Genomic DNA, 21,167 nt, shown 5'->3' on the forward strand with positions numbered 1-21,167 from the left:
TCTTATGTTAAACTCCAGTATGATTTGGACAGGTTGGGTGATTGGGCAGATGCATGGCAAATGCAGTATAATGTGGATAAATGCGAGGTTATCCACTTTGGTGGCAAAAACAGGAAGACAGATTATTATCTGAACGACAATAGATTGGGAAAAGGGGAAGTGCAACGAGACCTGGGTGTCCTTGTGCTGAAGGTAAGCATGCAGGTGCAGCAGGCGGTTAAGAAGGCAAATGGTATGCTGGCCTTCATAGTGAGAGGATTCGAGAACAGGAGCAAGGATGTCTTGCTGCAATTGTACAGGGCCTTGGTGAGACCACACCTTTAGTATTGTGTGCAGTTTTGATCGCCTTATCTGAGGAAGGATGTTCTTGCCATGGAGAGAGTGCAGCGAAGATTCACCAGACTGATACCTGGGATGGCAGGAATGACGTATGAGGAGTGATTGGGTCGATTAGGTTTATATTTGCTCGAGTTTAGAAGAATGAGAGGGGATCTCATTGAAACTTATAAAATTCTAACAGGAGTAGACAGACTAGATGCAGGAAGGCTGTTCCCGATGGCAGGGGAGTCCAGAACCAGGGGTCACAGTCTAAGGATAAGTGGTAAGCCATTTAGGACTGAGATGAGGAATTTCTTCACCCAGAGAGTGGTGAACCTGTGGAATTCTCTACCACAGAAGGCAGTTGAGGCCAATTCATTAAATATATTCAAGAAGGAGTTAGATATATTTCTTAAGGCTAAAGGGATCAAGGGATATGGGGAAAAAGCAGGGACAGGGTACTGAATTTGGATGATCAGCCATGACCTCATTAAATGGCGGAACAGGCTCGAGGGGCCGAATGGCCTACTCCTGCTCCTATCTTCTGTTTCTAAATAGTATTCATTAATTGTAAGTGGTAACTCCTGCAACAGAAGAATGACTTAGGTTGACTTCAAGTAATTAAGCTAATCTAATTGTTAGTTCTGAACAACTGGTATATTATGCACTGTCATGGGAATTGAAAGCACAAACCATCTGTTATTGCAGTTACTTCCTTAATTGCAATAGTGGCATCTCAAAGCAATAGTTCAGAAAGTGTCTGTGAATAAAGGACTGTCACTACTGCTTAAAAAGTTAAAATTTGTTCTCATTTTGTAGTAAAATTGATAGATAAATTGTGAAGTACATAGATGGGAAGAATTTGTTTCTGATAACTTGCACAGATTTTGTCTGTCAGGCATAATTGGATCATGTGAATGATGAAAAATGCCAATTTAGAGTACATAGCAGAAACATTGGGCTGGACTTTCATCCAGCAGTTGGGAAGGAGGCGGGACTACAACTTTTGGGTTTAGTCCCGCCTCCATCGACGTCCGGCCAATCCACTCAATTTTCCCAGCAGGCCAATTAAGGGCCACCCGGCAACAGGTGACGTCACAGACTGAAATTTCACCTGTCAAGAGTTTTTGACAGATGAAATATCAGTGTTTCACAGCTGTTTGAAGCTGTCAAACACTGACAGTCTGACTTCTAACCTGAGTCCTTCTACGCAGACTCAGTTAGAACTCACACCGGCACTGAAAGCTGAAGGCTGTCACTTTTGACAGATTGCAGCCATTCGGCTTTCAGTGCCGGCTGAGTGATGGACTCCTGACGCCTAGAGGAAGAAAGGCTGTTAAGGTAAGTACAGGTAATTTAAACTTCTTCAGACACACCAAACACACTGACCTTTGCACTCATGCACCCATCACTCACCTGAACACCGACATCGCGACCCCTCCAAGTCCTGCAACCCGACGGCCCGCCTGTTCTAACCTGGCGTGGTTTGGAGCCGTCGGGAATCCCACACGACACCCCACAAAATAGGGATTAGGCTAAAAACTGCCTGTTAACTACCTGTTAACAGGCAGTTACTTGGCACTAATCCCTTCCCGCCTCGGGTTGGCGGGTCCCAGTGCGGGGCGGGTATCCGCCTCCTCTGAAACTTACGTGGAGGCGGGTTTTGGGCGGGATGGTGTCAGGACCCCCGAATTCAGGATTTTTGCCCTCTGCACACCTAAAAGCCCGCCTCACGGCACACTGAAAATCTGGCCCATTGTATTTTCCGATCCCTATGGGTGTGTACACATCGTGGGGACCTCGCAAGTGCCGGTTTCAGGCATGTGAAGTGCATGCGATGAAAACCGCCATTTCCATGTCAAGAATCCTCTTGACAGATCGGATGCCTGCCCTGGAGAAGGGCCTCTGCGGGTGGAGAGTTCCGCTTTCTGCAGAACCTCCGCCTGCTGAAATCCCTTAAAAATCTTACGCCTGGTAAAAGCAGGCGTACCGCCTGCTTTTACCAGCATAAGAGTTTCTAAAAAAAAGTTTTAAAGTTTTTTTCACTCATTTATAATTTAAAAATACTTTTAAAATAGTTACGTTTATTTTTAGCCCCGTAAAAAAAACTTGAATTTTTTTTCAAAAAATTAAATTTTAAAAATGTGATTTAAAAAACAATGTATTTAATGTTTTGATGTGTTTTTGGAGTGATCTCCATTCATACTTTTGACAGGTCTAAGCTGTCAAAATTATGAAGGGAGATTCCCTTCTTTCATTGGTTCCCCATGGCCCATGTGATCCCAGGGACGCTTGCGAACTGCGTGCGCCCCTGGGATACCTGGGCTCTGTGCATTTTGTAGAGCAGAGGCCCTGGAACAGAAATGGCTGGACCTCTGGAGCCCTCAGATAAGGGCATAGATTTTTTCCAGATCGGAGGCCTCCACACACATGAAGCCTCCGATTGGAAAATATGGGCCATTGAGTAAAATGCGTTTGGCAGTGATGTGTTTGGGAGCGGTGTGAACTATTGCTCATCTGCTTTTGGACAATAATCAGCTTTCATAAGATTTCTGCATTGGGCTTGTTGAGCAGACATGAGGAATGTAGTATTAATAACTGTGTTCTGGTAATACACTGTCATTGTTTGCAGAATTTTCCTATCACAGTGCATGCACTTAGTTTGGGGATTTGAACAGGGAACGTGTTTAATGAAGTGTTAAATTAAAAGACGACATGAGCCTGTACCTCACATTGTTATGATTATTGTGGTCAAGATTATTATTCAGAACAATTTGATTACAAGGAAAGAAACACAATGTGAAACTGTTAATGGATCAATAACTGAAAGTACAGTAGAATGCTGGGGGTGAAGGGTGGAGGAGGAAAGAGAAAGTCCATCCTTGCAATTTTGTATTGATTTATTGTTTCTTTACTGACGATGTTGTATATCTGTCACCTCTTCTTAACATGCTTCTTGTTTTAGAGATTCAGGGGGCGATTTTGCCAATGGGGGCGCGTTGGAGGCGGGACTGCTGCTTGTCGGGTCATTGTCCTGCCTCCATCGACTTGTGGCCAACCCACACTATTTTCCTTTGATTGACCTTGTTAAGCCTGCCCAGTGGGCTTAGCAGTCCAATTAAGGAGAAGCCGGTTACAGAGAATGTCAGCGTATGACGTTTCATCTGTCAAAAATTTTTGACAGATAAATTGTCATTGTTTGACAGCTCTGTGAAGCTGTCAAACACTGACATTCTATGTTGTTTGATGAGTCCTTGTATTCAAGACTCATCAAACCTCTTTCTTTAGCAGAAATTAGATGGTTGTTGCATCGGAGAATGCAGCAGCCATCTGTCATCTCTGCCGCTGAGATGCAAGACTCTCCGCATCCCCAACTGTTGAAGCCTGCAGGAAGAAACAAAGGTAAGTAAACATTTTCTATCACTTTTCACTCGCCTCACCTCACCTCACCTCACATACTTACCTCTCCACACTTGCACCCATCACTTACCCTCACAGCGCACTTTTGCACCCCGCAGACCCACTGCTTGCCTCAGTGACCCTGGCGGGGATTCCCGACGTAGGGAAGCCCGCGCCTCTGTTGGAAAAATGGAGATAATCATCTTAACTGTTAACAGGCAGCTAAGTGGCTGTAAACGCCTTCCTGCCTCGAGGAGACGGGACCCGGCGCGGGTCGGCTACCCGCCTCCTGGGAAGATGGCACAGAGGCAGGTTGGGGGCGGGATGGGCACCCACCCCCAGATTCTGCGATTTTCCCGGCAGTCCCGCCTCCATAGCCGCCTCCCCAGGGCTGGCAAGATCACGCCCTCAGATGCTGTTTAGACATCATTTTCAGGCTTGCTCTTGAAGTTTATGCATGATTATGTTAATAACCTTAGAAAATGCTTCCAACTTTTATAATACATTTCTCTGTCTGATCTGTTTGAAACAAAAGCAGTCTGAGGAAAGAGAGAATGCATTTTGTTAAGATCAAGATGACTTTGTATACATTCATGCGGTGGTTATTAGGAAGAATACATTGAGTTTTGTCCACTTCAATTTTAGAGCAAACACAGAACCATTCCATTTTAAAATGTTGTGTTTATTTTATGAAGATGATTGAAAAACAAAGCATATCTGTGAAAAATTAATGACTGCTGTTGTGTATGTACCTTTAAGAGAATAACTGGTCTCAGACTGCAGTACCGGCAGTGACCACCCCTGTATAAAAGGCGCTAGAGAGCCTCTGTTGTTTAGTTTTCGTTATTGACTTCCACCAGTAAAGATCTGTTTGTTTTCTCTCCTGCTAGTCCGTGTCTCAATCATTCACGGACTTAACACTGGCGACGAGTAAGAAACGTACTTACCTGCAACTCGGCAGCAGCTCCGACGACGTTGTTGAAGGTCGGAGCCAGAAGAAAAAAAAAGAGTCCATTGAAACTCGAGAAATGGGCGTTGACCGTCAATCATCGGGTTCAAAACTTGCAGGAGAGATTGTCCAGAGCCAGGCTGGGTTCCTCGGTCCGTGGTTTCCCAGCTAATCGGGCTGGTGGCAGGTAGTGCTCTGATCCTTCCTGGGCTGCGGCGGGCTGAAGCTCGATCGGGTGGCCTTTCAACGGGGCCGGGCAGCGAGTCGGGAAGCAAAGAGAGAGGGTGGAGCATACAGTGCGCGGCCGGTGTTTCGAAGCCGGGCAGCGTTCGGACCTAAGAAGAGGGAGGGAAGTGTCCCAGAGGGTCCGCTCCATGACGGGAAAATAATAAAAGAAAAGGAATCAATATTTAACGCGCAGGAAACCATGGAAAGCAGCGCTAACAACAGCAGGGAAGAAGACAAAGCGCGGGAGGCGCCATTTTGTTAAATCGGGGAAGAAGGCAAAACGCGGGAGGCGCCATTTTAGATTTGCAAGATGCCGAAGACTGGCTGTATCACTGCTTTTGATAATGCAATAGAGGACTGGACCACGTATGTGGAAAGAGTCGAGGTATATTTCGAGGCAAACAAAATAGCGGAGGGGAAAAAGGCATCGATATTGCTAAACTTAATGGGCGCTAGAACGTACGGCCTATTGCGGGATCTGATTACTCCAGCCAAACCGAAGGCGAAGAGTTTTAACGAAATTGTTGCTGTTCTACAGGAACACTTAAACCCTGCACCGCTGTTGATAGCAGAAATATTTAAATTCCACAGGAGAACTCAGCACAAAGATGAGAGCAATGCTGAGTATCTTACGGAACTACGCAAGTTATCAAAGCACTGCCAGTTCGGAGCAGGACTGGCAGATACCCTACGGGACAAATTTGTCTGTGGACTCCTGAGTGAAGGAACACAGAAGAAGTTACTCGCAGAAAAAGAGCTGACGCTAGATAAGGCTTTCAGCGTGGCAGTATCGTATGAAGCAGCAGCCAGGGGAGCTGCAGAAATTCAACAAAAACCACAGGAATACGGCACCCACTGTTGAGTCTGTGTTTTCTAAATGTAGTTATGCTGAATAACTGGACACAGACAACAGAATACTTAAACAGGTCTTTAGTAATTGAGGGTCCGCTTTTTATTTGAACCCAAAAAACCCAATTCGACTGTAAATAAACAAAAGTTCAACTAAATCTTAGCAAATCAAATTCAAATTTGGTGTTCCGAATTGATGATGCACTCCAGTCCCCGCGGCACCCAATGGTCGCGGAAATACTCAAGCATACCGGCGGACACCGCGTGCTCCATCTCCAGGGCCACCCGGGCGCGAACATGGCCGCGGAAGAGTGGCAGGCAATCCGGCTGGATGACCCCCTCGACCGCCCACTGCCTGGACCAATTGATTGCTCTTTTAGCCAGGCCCAGGAGCAGGCCCACAAGGAGGTCCTCCAGCCTGTCTGCTCCCCTCCGCACCGGGTGACCGTAGATCAAGAGCGTGGGACTGAAGTGCAACCAAAAATCGAGGAGCAGCCCCTTCAAGTAGTGAAAGAGGGGCTGCAACCTCTCACACTCCATATAAACGTGAAACACGGACTCCTCCAGGCCGCAAAAAATGCAGGCGGCCTGGGAGTCCGTGAACCTACTTAAAACCTTATTGCACGGGACCGCTCCGTGCAACACCCTCCAGGCCAAGTCCCTGATGGAACAAGGGAGGACTCCCGCGTAGAGAGCCCTCCATTGGGGACCTCCGCCACCGCCAGTCGGCAAGACGCCACGCCAAGACGTGTCCGGACGGCAGACGAAGATGGCAAAGTGGAGAGTGTGCAGGAGCAGCCCATACAGAAAACCCCTCCGCGCGGAATGAAAAGGCACGGAGGGTATTTCCTCGAGACGGCTCAAGTTGTGAGGCGCCGGCTCCCGAGGGGAGTTTTGGGGCCAGGCGCCGATGAGGAATTCCGTCCGGACGGGGGTAAGCTCGGACGGGATCACCCCACGTGCTTGAGCCGCCTCGATACACCTAGTGGAGTCGTGGCCCAGTGCCGCTTTCACCGACTCGATGGCTTCGGCCGCGAGCCGGACGTTGGCCCAGGACAGGCGCCACGCCAGCTCCTCCGGCGCCATCCAGCCCGCTCCTACGACATCGAGCAGGTCCCCGACTCTGGTCACATTGTCAGTCATAGCCCTGCCCTCCGCCAGCCGCCCGAACCCGCGTTCGTGGAGGTGCGGATTCCTGAGCAGCGGCTCCCGAAGGAGAGCCGCCGCTCCTGACTGGGGAGAGCTCTGCCTGGAAGCGACGTAGTTCCAAACCCATAGTAGTTCCTGGTAGAAGACAGGCAGCTCCTGCAGGCTGGCACGCCTACCGCCCACTTTCGCGTGTCGTAATTGAGGCCGTGCAGTTGGCGGAAGAAAAACATCGCCAGCGCACACCATCTCGGAGGAAGCTCAACGTACAGGTATCTCTGCAGCGTCTGAAGACGGAAAGTCGCAGCCTGGGTGCAAAGGCACAACAGCGCCTGACCGCCCTCCCTAAGCGGGAGACACAGAACCGTGGCAGAGACCCAGTGCTTCCTTTTGTCCCAGAAGAAGTCGATGAGCTTCTTCTGCATCTTGGCGACAAACGCAGGGGGAGGGATCAAAGTGACCAACCGGTACCACAACATGGCGGCCACCAGCTGGTTTATGACCAGCGCTCGACCCCTGTAGGACAACACTCGGAGCAGTCCTGTCCAGCGTCCAAGGCGAGCGGTGACTTTGGCCTCCAGCTCTTGCCAGTTCGCCGGCCAGGCGTCCTCAGCAGGGCTAAGGTAGACTCCCAAATAGAGGAGGTGCGTGGTGCTCCAGGCGAAAGGCCTGAACTCCTCCGGCAGGGAGTCCACCCGCCACTGACCCACCAGGAGTCCGGAACATTTCTCCCAGTTGATCTTGGCGGAGGATGCGGCCGAGTAAATCTGCTGGCATTCCCGCATCCTCCGCAAGTCAGCGGGATCCGTGACCGTGAGGAGCACGTCATCGGCGTAAGCCGAGAGGACCACCTCCACGCCCGGCCCTTGCAGAGCCAGTCCCGTCAACCTCTTCCGCAAGAGGCGCAGGAATGGCTCCACGCAAATGGTGTATAACTGACCGGACATGGGGCATCCCTGATGCACCCCCCTCCCGAAGCGAAGGGGAGCCGTCAAGGACCCGTTAACTTTAATCAGACACTCTGCGGCGGCGTACAGAAGTCGGATCCGGGCGACGAAATGAGTCCCGAACCCGAATGCGCGCAGAGTCCCGAAGAGACACTCGTGATCCACCCTGTCGAACGCCTTCTCCTGATCCAGGGAGAGGAAGGCGACCAACAGACCAGCCCTCTGGGAGTGGTGGACCAGGCACCGGACCAGATGGATGTTATCGTTGATGTTCCGGCCCGGGACCGTGTAGGACTGGTCGGGGTGGATCATGTGGGCCAGCACGGTGCCAAGGCGAGCAGACATGGCCCTGGCAAAGATTTTATAGTCCGTGCTGAGGAGGGAGACCGGGCGCCAGTTCTTAAGGAGGCGGAGATCGCCCTTCTTAGGCAGCAGGACAATGACCGCCCTGCGCCAAGAGAGGGGCATCTCCCCGGTCGCCAAACTTTCCCCCAGGACCCGCGCGTAGTCGCCCCCCAAGACGTCCCAGAACGTCCTGTGGAACTCCACGGTCAGCCCGTCCAGCCCCGGGGACTTTCCCCAAGAGAGCTGGCAGAGGGCGCCGGTCAGCTCCGCCAGGCTTAGCGGAGCATCCAATTTTTCGGCGCCCTCCGGACTGACCTTCGGCAGGTCCTCCCACAAAACTCTGCGCGCATCCTCGCTGGACGGATCCGGAGAGAACAGAGCCCCGTAGTAGGCGCGGGTCTCCGCGCTGATTCCCTCCGGATCCGAGACCAGAGATCTGTCGTCGGCCAGCAGCCCCAAGAGCTGCTTACGGACCCCTCGTCTTTTTTCCAGCGAGTAGAAGAAGGGGGAGCCGCGGTCCAGGTCCCGCAGGAGCTGGATCCGCGACCTCATGTACGCGCCTCGGGTCCCGATGAGCTGCAGGTCCTTCAGCCCGCCCTTCTTCTCTTCGTACACCTTCCGCAGGGCCGAGTCCCCGACGACTTGACCGAGACGGGACTCCAGGTCGAGCACCTCCTTCTCCAACCGCCCGACCCGGGCCTCCCGCCTCTTGGTCGACCCCTTCGCGTACTCCTGACAGAAGAGACGCACGTGAGCCTTGCCCACGTCCCACCACAGCCTCAAGGAGGGGAAGCCCCCCTGCTTCCTCCTCCAGTCGGCCCAGAAATGACAAAACGAATCCCAGAACCGCGCGTCCTCCAGCAGCAGGTTGTTAAAGTGCCAGTACGCGGACCCCCCGTGCGCGCAGCGGAACGAGCTCCGCCCACACCAGGTGGTGGTCCGTGCACGGCACCGGCCGCATGGAAGCCGCCAGAACGCAGGAGACGTACGCCCGGGAAATGTAGAGGCGGTCGATTCTGGACCCTCCTCCTCCAGACCTCACGCTAATGAAGGCGCTGGAGTCGGGATGAAGATTTCGCCAGACGTCCACCAAGTCAAAGGACCCGACCAGGTCCCTCAACTTCTTCATCGCCGGCGGGCATCGCGGGGGACCCGGACGGTCCCTCGCCTCGAGGGTGCAGTTAAAATCCCCCCCCGAGGATGACGCACTCGCCCACGTCGATGGAGCCCAAAAGAGCGGACACTTCTTCAAAGAAGCGCACTTGCTGCGCACCGGCCTGAGGGGCGTACACGTTCACTAGATGGAGCGGCACGCCCCCCAGGCGAACAGTGACCTGGAGCAAGCGGCGCGGCACGTGCTCCTTGACCCCCAAGATCTCCGGCTGAAAATGCGGGGCCAGCAAGATAGCCACCCCGCTGGAATTATTGGAGAGGTGACTCATGCTGACCCCTCTTTGCCGCTCCAGGAGCCACGTGGCTTCGTCTCCCGGAACGGTGTGGGTTTCTTGCAGGAAGCACACCGCATACTTCCTGTCCCGAAGGACGAGAAGTTATTGAATCTGCGGCGCGCCTCCCTGCTGCCGTTGATGTTGAGGCTGGCTATGGTTATCTTCATGTCAGAAGCATAGTGCAACCTCTACCTACACCTAACGGGGGGAGGAAGCGCAGTCGCTAGTCAGCCGCCACTTCCTCAGCAGCCCAGTGAGAAACGTTCTGAGCCGACGCAGCTCAAGCGGGTTCACACCCTCGTCCGCGCCCATGATCTTAACGGTGGCGCGGATGGATACGATGAGCAGCGCCAGCTCCGACCACCTGTCGAGGGCCAGCCGGACCTTCCCGCGCCGACTCAGGCACGTGGCCATAAAGTCCCGGAGTTCCCTTACGGGAATGAGGGGAGACTCGGCAAGGGGCACGAGGTCGTCCATCGCCTCGTCGGCGCTGGAGTCCGAATCGTCCTCCGTGCCCATCACCGAGTCCCCATCCTCCTCCAGGGGGTCGTCACCAGCGGCCGACCCGTCCACCACGCAGTGCGCAGCGAACGGCTGGGCCCCACCAGCCAGCCCCGCCTCCGCCCGGATCCCACCCTCAGGATCGGCGGCAGAGGATTTCTCCCTGGGCTCCTCTAGGGGTACTGGGCCAGAAGACAGTGGTGGTTCAGAGCTCCCCTCCGCCCCAGACGGCGGAACGACCGGAGAAACCGGGGAGAGAACAATTCCCAGCTCCTCCAGTACGTCCGGCACCAGAGACGTAGCCAGGGGGCCATCCTCCTCCCCGTCACCAATCTCCGACCCAGCGGATGGGGTGTTCTGAATAAAATCCTCAACCAGGTCGAGCAGCCCCTGGGAGATGTCCGGGTCGCATTGGGTGAGCTCATTATTTCCGAGCTCGCCCGACCCAGACCCCAGGCCGCCCGACCCGGCGAGGGGTAATGGCACCGATAGAATGTCAATTTTGTTTTCCGCCGCGGGTTGTTCTGCGACCCCCCCCCACGGGCAGGGTCTCGTCCCCATCCCCAGGAAGCACGTGCCGGACAGACACATCTGCCTCAGCCTCCCGAGGGACAGGCGACCCCTGCCGATCGCTGGTGATGACGACGGCGGGGGGCGCAGTACCCGCGGTGGGCGGCGACTCCCCCTGCTCGGAGGGACCTTCCTCCTCCCGGTCCTCCTCCTCTTCCAGGGGGTCGCGCCTTCTTTTTAGCACGGAGGGAGCGAGGGAGACCTCCATGCCTGCAAAGGCCTCCTCCTCAACTCCCTCCGGCGGAGCAGGTTTGTCGGGTTCCACGGGCCCGAGCCCGGCCGCAGGTATTGGCATTACCCCTGCGGCGGTTGCGGCCACAGGCTCGGGCACGAGTCCCCTCCCGCTCGCGTCTGCCCCGATCAACTCCGCGAGGAGCGCGGGTGTAAGGGGCTCAAGGGGCAAGGGCTGGCCATCCACGAGGGGACCCGCCCTAAGGTGTTTCTTTTTTCCCCGCGCCTTCCTTCCGGCCGGACACGCTCCCTCCCCCCCCGCCGGAGGCCTTGGTGGCATCGGCCCCCGACATCAACCGCGCATCAGACGTTCTTGACGCGCGGGCAGACCCGGGGGGAGGAGCGGCGGCGGCGCCAGCCTCGGCCGCACGAGATGATCCGGCGGCCTTGGAGGCGGGGCAGTTCTTCCTGATGTGCCCCACCTCCTTGCAGGCATGGCACCGCACACCGTCCGACGTCCAAAAGGTGCGATAGGCGGTCCCCTTGTCAGTGTCCTCCTCCCGCGCCAGCTGGATAAACAGCTGGCGCCGGAAGGAGAAGACGTGGCGAAGGCTGGCCTCCCGGAAGCCGAGCGGGATGGGTGTGATCCCCGACCTCACCTCCCCAAGTTGACGCAAATGGGGAAGGAGGAGTTCACCAGGAACATAGGGCGGGACGTTGGAAACGACGATCCTCTGCGCGGTGGCCTCGAGAGGATCCACCGGCAGGAAGGTCCCGCCCACGGTGAGCCCCTTGGTGACAGCCAGGGACACCGCCCGCTCCGACCCCAGGAAGAATACAGCCTTCCCATACATTTTCGAGGCCGCGACGATGGCTGAGGGGCCGACAACCCCAGCCATGGCTTTGACGCAGGCCTCAATGGTCATAGTGGGGTGAGTGTAGCTCTTCACCCCAAGCTTTTTTGTTATTAATCCAAATGGTGACGGGGCAGCAGAAACAGCGGGAGCAGCTGTGGCTGCCACTCCCGCATAAGTCCTGGCTGGCCCCGCCACCGGCGAAGATGCAGTCGCCATTCCGGGGTGCTTTTATAAGGGCTACACTCACCCCAAGTCACAGGCCTGAAGGTTTTAATGGCCTCGGGTAATTTTTTTGTCCTCTATTGAGCAGAGGGAGCTGATTAAGATGAAGACACACCTCTCCCCTTATTGATTTAAATTGGGAGAGGGGCCTTCTCCCCTCTGCTCAATAGGCAATTAATAAAAAAAGAGATGAAACTGAGGTGCCTTAGAGAAACAGACAGAGAGAGACAAAGAGAGAGAGAGAGGGGGGTGGGAAGGAGGGAGGCCGCAAAGGGCAGTGTTGCCACTCAGGATGGTGGGTGGGTGTTGGCAGGGGTGCACTCTCTGATGGAGTTTAAAAGTCTTTGGTGGTGGTGGTCTTCTGTCAGTGGGAGAAGATGTCTTCACCTGGGAAAGCTGGAGATGCCCAGGCTCAGTCCTGCAGCAGGTCTTAACGATGCAATTAATAGGATTGAATTAAAGACTTCACCTGGGCAGCTCCAGCTCTCCCAGGCCAGGCAATAGAAAGGGGTGCTAATTAGTGGTGTGCGTGGCCTAGCTTTTAACAAGAGCCACACACACACACACTATACCCCTTGATGATCCGGCCTTGCTTCTTCTTTTCTCCCCCCACCTAAAATACAAAGTCTTTGGGAGAGTGCCCCAAATAACACCCACCTGTAGATGTTCAGAAGAGATGGTTCTTCCCTCCTTCTAAACAGTTGGTGGTTTTCTGCTGATTTTTCTCTCCCCTCTCTCCCTCTCCTGAAGTGGAGGCCAATTTGGGGAGGCAGTGATAGAAAAGGCCTCTCCCCTGGTTGGTGTTGATGCTGGCCTCCTTTCTCCTTCTCCTCCTCTGTCCTATCTCTCCAGGCACCTCAGTTGCTGTGATGATGTTGGAGGAGGTGGAGGTGGTGGTCTATCGTTCTCCTCCACTACCTGGTCAGGAGACCACCACTTTCCACTCTCCACTCTCTTGATTTGGCTGCTCCTTCTCCTGCTGATTGAGACAGCTGCACAGCCAGAAATGCACACAGGTCTTTAGTAATTGAGGCTCAGGGCTGAACTGAAATACAAACTGCTCCACAGGGTTTATATACCGGTGTGGTCACCACCGGTACTACAATATACAGGAGCCATCAGAAAGTAGTTCATCACCTTAAGGTAGTCTCTTAAGGTGGTACAGGTTACATACACTACACCCACGAAATGACACGGGGATTTGCAAAATGTTATCGCTGCGGCAGAACTAACATGACCAGAAGGACTGCTGGTCCAAAGACAAAATATGCAGACAATGCGGGAAGATTGGACACATTGCACGAGTTTGTAGGTCTGGGAAGAAAACCAGCGACAACAAAAAGGCTACTAAGGAACCGTACAAGAAAGTACAAAAGATGACGGACAGTAGTTCCGAAGACCAGATGAGCGATAGTGAATCCGAGAACAGGAGATTAAGCTGTCTCAAACTTCACAATGTAATCGCAAAAGAGGATCACCGAACCATTTGGGTCACCCTCACGATAGCAGGGTCCCAAGTTAAAATGGAATTGGATACAGGATCAGCGCTAACCGTCATGAATCGACGAGACTACGAGCGGCTATTTTCACACATACCCTTGAGAGAGACATCCATCGTCTTGACGACGTATACAGGGCAAAAAGTATACCCCAGAGGAAAAATAAGGGTGCCTGTCGAATACAATGGCAAGAAAATACGGAAATTGTATCTCTACATACTGCCAAATGGTGGACCACCGTTATTGGGATGGGAATGGATCAGGAAGATAAACTTAGATTGGCATTCCATTCATGCAATGACGGTGGACGGTAAAAAAGATGAAGACGTCACTCCTGGACGATTGTCAACAATCTTAGCTAACGCCAAAGAGGTATTTCAACAAGAACTGGGCACGCTTAAAGGCGTAACCACCTCGATAAAAATAGAAGAGAATGCAGTTCCCAAGTTTTTCAAAGCGAGACCGGTACCATATGCAATTCGCCCAGCTGTCGAGGCAGAGCTGGAGAATCTGGAGAAGGCGGGCGTGTTGTCTAAGGTCGACTGGAGCGAGTGGGCGACACCCATCGTTCCTGTTATGAAGAAAACGTTAAGCAATAAGTCCGGAGAGCCAAGGAAGATTCGCATCTGTGGGGATTTCAAGGTGACGGTGAACCCTGTCCTTCGCACAGTACAATATCCTCTTCCAAGGATAGAAGACATCTTCGCCTCGCTGTCTGGAGGAAAACGTTTTACAAAAATTGACCTGGCACAAGCATATTTGCAGATGGAGGTTGAAGAGTCCTCTAGGAAGTATCTCACGATAAACACTCACAAAGGTCTTTACCAGTATCATCGATTGGTATTCGGAGTAGCATCGGCTCCGGCGATATGGCAAAGAGCGATGGAACAAGTCCTGCAAGGGATTCCGGGGACTCAGTGTTACTTGGACGACATCCTAGTGACAGGTGAAGATGACAGTGAACACCTTAACAACCTAGAACAGGTGCTCACTGGACTACGGGAACATGGGCTGCGAGCCAACCACCCCAAGTGTGAATTTTTTAAGAAACAGATATCGTATTGTGGCCACGTGATTGATGAAGAGGGGTTACATAAGTCCCCTGACAAAATTGAAGCGGTTGTTAAGGCCCCAGCGCCTGAAAATGTGTCGCAACTGAGGTCATTCCTCGGGTTGGTGAATTACTATCATAAGTTTTTGCCGAATTTGTCGACAATTCTGCACCCACTGAACGCCCTGCTACGAACGGGGGTAGCATGGAAATGGAGCGATGATTGTAAGCGTGCTTTTCGGAAGAGTAAGGACTTAATCACTTCAAAGGAAGTATTGGCTCACTACAACCCAGCACTGCCAATCAGGCTGGCGTGTGATGCGTCTCCCTACGGCATTGGGGCGGTACTGTCACATAAATTCCTTGATGGTTTGGAGAGGCCGATAGCTTTTGCGTCACGCTCGTTAACTTCTGCCGAGCGTAACTATGCCCAGATTGACAGAGAGGCCCTCAGCCTAGTGTGGGGGGTGAAGAAGTTCAATCACTATCTGCACGGTCAAAAATTTACTCTACTAACCGATCATCAACCTCTTGTCTCCATTTTCAACCCTCAGAAGGGCGTACCGATAATGACAGCACAACGGCTGCAGAGATGGTCCCTTTTCCTAGGGGCACACCAATATGACATCGAGTACAAAGGAACTAAACAGCATGGAAATGCTGATGGATCGTCACGTCTACCGTTGCCGACGGTGGAAGAAGACGACCTTGCAGTGGATCCAATGGAGTTATTCCACTCGACCATAGTCGAATGTCTTCCTGTGACGAATGCAAACATAGAAAAGGAAACACGGAATGGCCCGACACTATCACGGGTCTATGATTTAACGGTGAAGGGATGGCCAGCACATGGCGAACCACTGCTGCCAGCATTCTCGCCGAGAAGAGAACAGCTGTCAGTGTGCAGAGGAACCTTGATGTGTGGATCCAGAGTAGTAATTCCACCTAAGTTGACGGATAGAGTGCTCAATGAGCTTCATGAGGGCCATCTGGGTGGGGTTAAAATGAAGAGCTTAGCCAGAGCGTTTGTGTGGTGGCCGGGAATCGATAGAGAAATCGAAGAGATGACCAAGAGCTGTGCAGGATGCCAGAAGGTCCAAAACGCCCCACCACAAGCTCCTCTGCATCCATGGGAGTGGCCCTCATCTCCATGGCAAAGGGTGCACATTGATTTTGCTGGTCCCTTCATGGACTCGATGTTTTTAATTGCGGTGGATGCACATTCAAAGTGGCCAGAGGTAATAAAAATGTCCTCAACCACCACGGAAAAAACTATCGCAGTTTTACGAACCATATTCGCCAGGAATGGGCTGCCTGAACAGATTTGCTCTGACAATGGACCACAGTTTGTGTCTGAAGAGTTCCGGAGGTTCTTAAAGAACAATGGTGTTAAGCATTACACATCTGCCCCATATCATCCAGCCACTAATGGATTGGCCGAGAGGTTTGTCCAAACATTCAAGAAGGCTATCAAGGCAATGTGTAATGAAGAGATACCCCTACAACACAAGGTGGACAACTTCTTGTTTGCCTACCGGAATGCGACACATGCGGTTACCAACCAAACTCCAGCCATGATGTTCTTCAATCGAAGACTACGATGCCGCTTGGATTTGGTTAAGCCAAACGTCCGAAGAGATGTGGAGAACAGGCAGTTTCAGAATATGAATGAAAGGCCGACCAGGAGTTTTAAGATAGGTCAACCAGTTTTGGCCCGGGACTACCGCACGGAGAAATGGCAGCCAGGAATGATTTGTACACGACAAGGACCTCTCATGTATACCGTGGACGTTGGGGAGAGCATTGTAAGACGCCATGCTGACCAGATTCTAGAGTCACTGGAAAACGTCAACTCCACACCACGATCTGATACACCTGGTAATGAAATCGACGTTCCAATTGCAGCTACCGCAGAACCGGTAATATTGGAAGCAGATGAACCAAACAACGACATTGATTCCGACTCAACATTGCCAGAAGAACCTGTTACTCCAAAGAGGCGTTATCCAGGCAGAATCAGGAAGCCTCCTGAAAGACTGAACTTATAATTGCTTAAACTTAACCAATGTATCTAGCAACAGTAATTGTGATTGTAATTCGTTATCATTTAGTTGTTAAATGAATGTTATGTACTGTTTATCTAAAAGGGGAGGAATTGTTGTGTATGTACCTTTAAGAGAATAACTGGTCTCAGACTGCAGTACCGGAAGTGACCACCCCTGTATAAAAGGCGCTAGAGAGCCTCTGTTGTTTAGTTTTCGTTATTGACTTCCACCAGTAAAGATCTGTTTGTTTTCTCTCCTGCTAGTCCGTGTCTCAATCATTCACGGACTTAACAACTGCCTTGTGCAGAACTTGGACAGATGGTGAAAAATCCACCAAACGCCCAGTTCTAAACTTGTGAACTATCCTTCATTCCAAGCTACATATTGTGCAATAATCCGTAAACTTGAGGTCATCCAAAACTCTGCTGCCCGTGTCTTAACTCGCACCAAGTCCCGTTCATCCATCACCCCTGTGCTTGCTGACCTACATTGGCTCCCGGTTAAGCAAAGTCTTGATTTTAAAATTCTCATCCTTGTTTTCAAATCCCTCTATGGCCTCGCCCCTCCCTATATTTGTAATCTCCTCCAGCCCCACAACCCTCCGAGATATCTGCACTCCTCTAATTCTGGCCTCTTGAGCATCCCCGATTTTAATCGCTCCACCATTGGTGGCGTTGCCTTAACCTGCCAAGGCCCTAAGGTCTGGAATTCCCTCCCTAAACTTCTTTGCCTCTCTACCTCTCTTTCCTCCTTTAAGATGCTTCTTAAAACCTTCCTCTGGCCAAGATTTTGGTCATCTGCCCTAATAGCATCTTCTGTAGATCAGTGCCAAATTCTGTTTTATAACATAAGTGTTAGATCCGTGTGTTAATGGAGACACGGAATGCAGGAGTTGATTTAACAAGTGTTTACTGAACAAAGTCTGGAGGTGAACTAACAACACAAGACGCTACACAGGCTTATATACCCGAGTGGTCACTACTGGTACTACAGTATACAGGTGTTGTGTCTGTGTGTTGATAGAGACACTGAAGACAGGAGTTGGTTTCATAGGTGTTAACTAAACAAAGTCTGGAGGGGAACTAACTGATACAACATAATATACAGGCTTATATAACCCGAGTGGCCATTACCGGCATTACAGTACACATGGGGCTCTTAAAGGCACATACACTACAATTCCTCCCCTTTTAGCCAACCAGTACATCATATTTTAAGTAATTATTAATTACATGCTACAAGAAAAATAATCTACACATTGCTGCAGTTAATTAATTATAAGTCAGTCTCTCTGGAGGCTTCCTGACTCGGTCCGGATAACGCCTCGGTGGTGTAGTCGGTTCTTTTGGCAAGGCTGATTCGGCTTGAATGCCAGTGTCGGGTTCATCGGGTTCCAGTATCACTGGATCGGAGGTAGATATGGGTATCTCTACTTCATCGTTAGGCGTATAGAGTTGTGGTGTAGGTTATCCCTTTTCGGATGACTCTATGATTTGGTCAGCATGGCGCCTTATTATGCTTTCTCCAATGTCCACGGTATACATCAGCGGTCCTAGTCATGTGCAGATAGTTCCAGGCTGCCATTTCTCGGTACGGTAGTCCCGGGCCAAAACTTGTTGACCTATCTGGAAGGTTCTAGTTGGCCTTTCATTCATGCCTTGAAATTGCCAGTTCTCCACGTCCCTTCTGATGTTGGGCTTGATCAAATCCAGCCGGCATCTTAGGCTTCTATTGAAGAACATCATGGCGGGAGTTTGGTTTGTAACCATATGTGTTGCATTCCTGTATGCGAATAAGAAGTTATCCACCTTGTGCTGAAGTTTTATGTCTTCATTACCCATGGCCTTTATGGCCTTCTTGAAGGTCTGGACAAACCTTTCAGCCAATCCATTGGTGGCGGGATGGTATGGGGCGGACGTGTACTGCTTAACCCCATTGTTTTTTAAGAACTTCCTGAATTCTTCGGACACAAATTGCGGTCCATTATCAGAACAGATCTGTTCCGGCAGCCCATTCCTGGCAAATATGGTCCTTAATACTGTGATGGTTTTTTCCGTGGTGGTGGAGGACATCTTTATTACCTCCGGCCACTTGGAGTGTGCATCAACCGCGATTAAGAACATTGAGTCCATAAATGGACCAGCCAAGTCAATGTGCACCCTTTGCCAGGCAGATGAGGGCCACTCCCATGGATGTAGAGGGGCTTGGGGTGGAGCGTTTTGGACCTTCTGGCATCCTAGGCAGCTCTTGGTCATTTCTTCGATGTCTCCATCGATACCTGGCCACCATACAAATGCCCTGGCTAGGTTCTTCATTTTCACTCCACCCAGATGCCCCTCGTGAAGCTCCTTTAGCACTTTATCCTGGAGTTTGGGTGGAATCACCACTCTGGATCCACACATCAAGGTTCCTCGGCACACTGACAGCTGTTCTCTTCTTTGCGAGAATGCAGGCAACAGTGGTTCGCCATGTGCTGGCCATCCTTTCACTGTTAAATCGTAGACTCGTGAGAGAGTCGGGTCATTTCTAGTTTCCCTTTCAATGGCAGAATTTGTTACTGGTAGACATTCGACTATGGTAGAGTGGAAAATCTCCACTGGGTCTACGGTAGGTGCTTCTTCTACCGTTGGCAACAGTAGGCGCGATAACCCGTCAGCATTCCCATGCTGTTTTGATCCTTTGTATTCTATGTTGTATTGGTGTGCCCCTAGAAAAAGGGACCACCTCTGTAGCCTTTGCGCTGTCATAATGGGAACACCCTTTTTAGGGTTGAATATGGAGATGAGGGGTTGATGGTCAGTCAACAAGGTAAATTTTTGTCCGTGTAGGTAATGGTTGAATTTCTTCACTCCCCATACCAGGCTGAGTGCTTCCCTGTCGATTTGGGCATAGTTACGCTCAGCTGAGTTCAATGAGCGTGACGCAAAAGCTATCGGCCGTTCCGAGCCATCAGGAAATTTATGCGATAATACTGCTCCTACGCTGTAAGGGGATGCATCGCACACCAGTCTGATTGGCAGTGATGGGTTGTAATGAGCCAAAACTTCTTTGGACGTGATTAAGTCTTTGCATTTATGGAAGGCACGTTTACCGTCTTCGCTCCATTTCCAAATTACTCCTGTTTGTAGCAGTTCATTAAGAGGGTGTAGAAGAGTTGATAAGTTCGGTAAAAATTTATGATAGTAATTTATTAATCCCAGGAACGACCTTAATTGTGAAACATTTTCAGGTGCTGGGGCTTTTATGACCGCTTCAATTTTTTCAGGTGACTTATGCAACCCTTCCTTATTAATTATGTGGCCACAATATGATATTTGATTTTGGAAAAATTCGCACTTGGGGCGATTTGCTCGTAGGCCCCGTTCTCTCAGCCTAGTGAGCACCTGCTCCAAATTGGCAAGGTGCTCGTTGTCGTTTTCTCCTGTTACAAGGATGTCGTCTAGGTAGCATTGAGTCCCCGGAATCCCTTGGAGGACTTGCTCCATAGCTCTTTGCCAGATAGCTGGAGCGGATGCTACTCCGAAAACCAGTCGATTGTACTGGTACAGACCTTTGTGTGTATTTATCGTGAGATTTTTTAGACGCCTCTTCAACCTCCATCTGTAGATATGCCTGTGCCAAGTCAATTTTGGTGAAACGTTTCCCTCCGGATAGTGAGGCGAAAATATCTTTTATCCTCGGAAGAGGATACTGTACCGCGTGAAGGACCGGGTTTACAGTCACCTTGAAGTCTCCACAGATGCGAATTTTTCTCTGTTCTTCAGATTTATCATTATTCAATGCTTTCTTCATGACTGGAACGATGGGTGTTGCCCACTCGCTCCAATCTATTTTGGACAATACGCCTGCCTTTTCCATATTCTCCAGCTCTGCCTCGACTGCTGGACGAAATGCGTATGGCACCGGTCTTGCCTTAAAAAACTTGGGAATTGCTGCATCTTCCACTTTTATTGAGGCGGTGATGCCTTTCAAGGTTCCTAGTTTCTCTTGAACCACTTCTTTGGCGTTGGCCAAGATGTCTTTTAATCGTCCAGGTATGACGTCATCATTGTTTTTTTCCTTACTGGTCACCATCAGTGCCTGAATGGAGTGCCAGTCTAAACGTATTTTCCTGATCCATTCACGTCCCAACAGCGGTGGACCACCATCTTGTAGAACGTATAAATACAACTTTTGTATTTCCTTGCCGTTGTATACAACAGGCACCCTTATTTTTCCTTTGGGGTATACTTTCTGCCCCGTATATGTTTTCAAGATAATGGATGTGTCTTTTAAAGGTATATGTGGAAATAGCCGCTCGTAATCCCGTCGATTTATGACGGTCAGAGCTGATCCTGTATCTAGCTCCATTTTAACTGGGGACCCTGCTATCGTGAGGGTAACCCAAATGGTCTGGTAATCATCTTTGGCAATTACATTATGTAATTTGAGACAGCTTAGTCTCTTGTTTCCGGAGTCGCTATCGCTCTTCTGGTCTTCGGAGCTACTGTCCGTCATCATTTGTACCTTTCTGTACTTTTCTTTATTGATTTTGTTTTTCCTGTCTGTGGATTTTTTTTGTCCAGATCGGCATACCCGTGCAATGTGTCCAATCTTTCCGCATTGCCTGCATGCTTTGTCCT

At 51.0% G+C, this 21,167-nt stretch overlaps 1 protein-coding gene across 1 annotated transcript in view; it reads left to right on the plus strand.

The window, feature by feature from the left end:
• Positions 1–21,167, plus strand: part of cfap20dc (CFAP20 domain containing) — a 721,404-nt gene that overhangs the window by 150,806 nt on the left and 549,431 nt on the right. The gene's annotated exons all lie outside the window — the stretch shown is intronic.

The sequence above is a fragment of the Somniosus microcephalus genome, chromosome 11, assembly GCF_052327205.1.
Source record: "Somniosus microcephalus isolate GS21.2 chromosome 11, FLI_Smic_1.0, whole genome shotgun sequence".
Taxonomy (NCBI): Eukaryota; Metazoa; Chordata; class Chondrichthyes; order Squaliformes; family Somniosidae; genus Somniosus; species Somniosus microcephalus.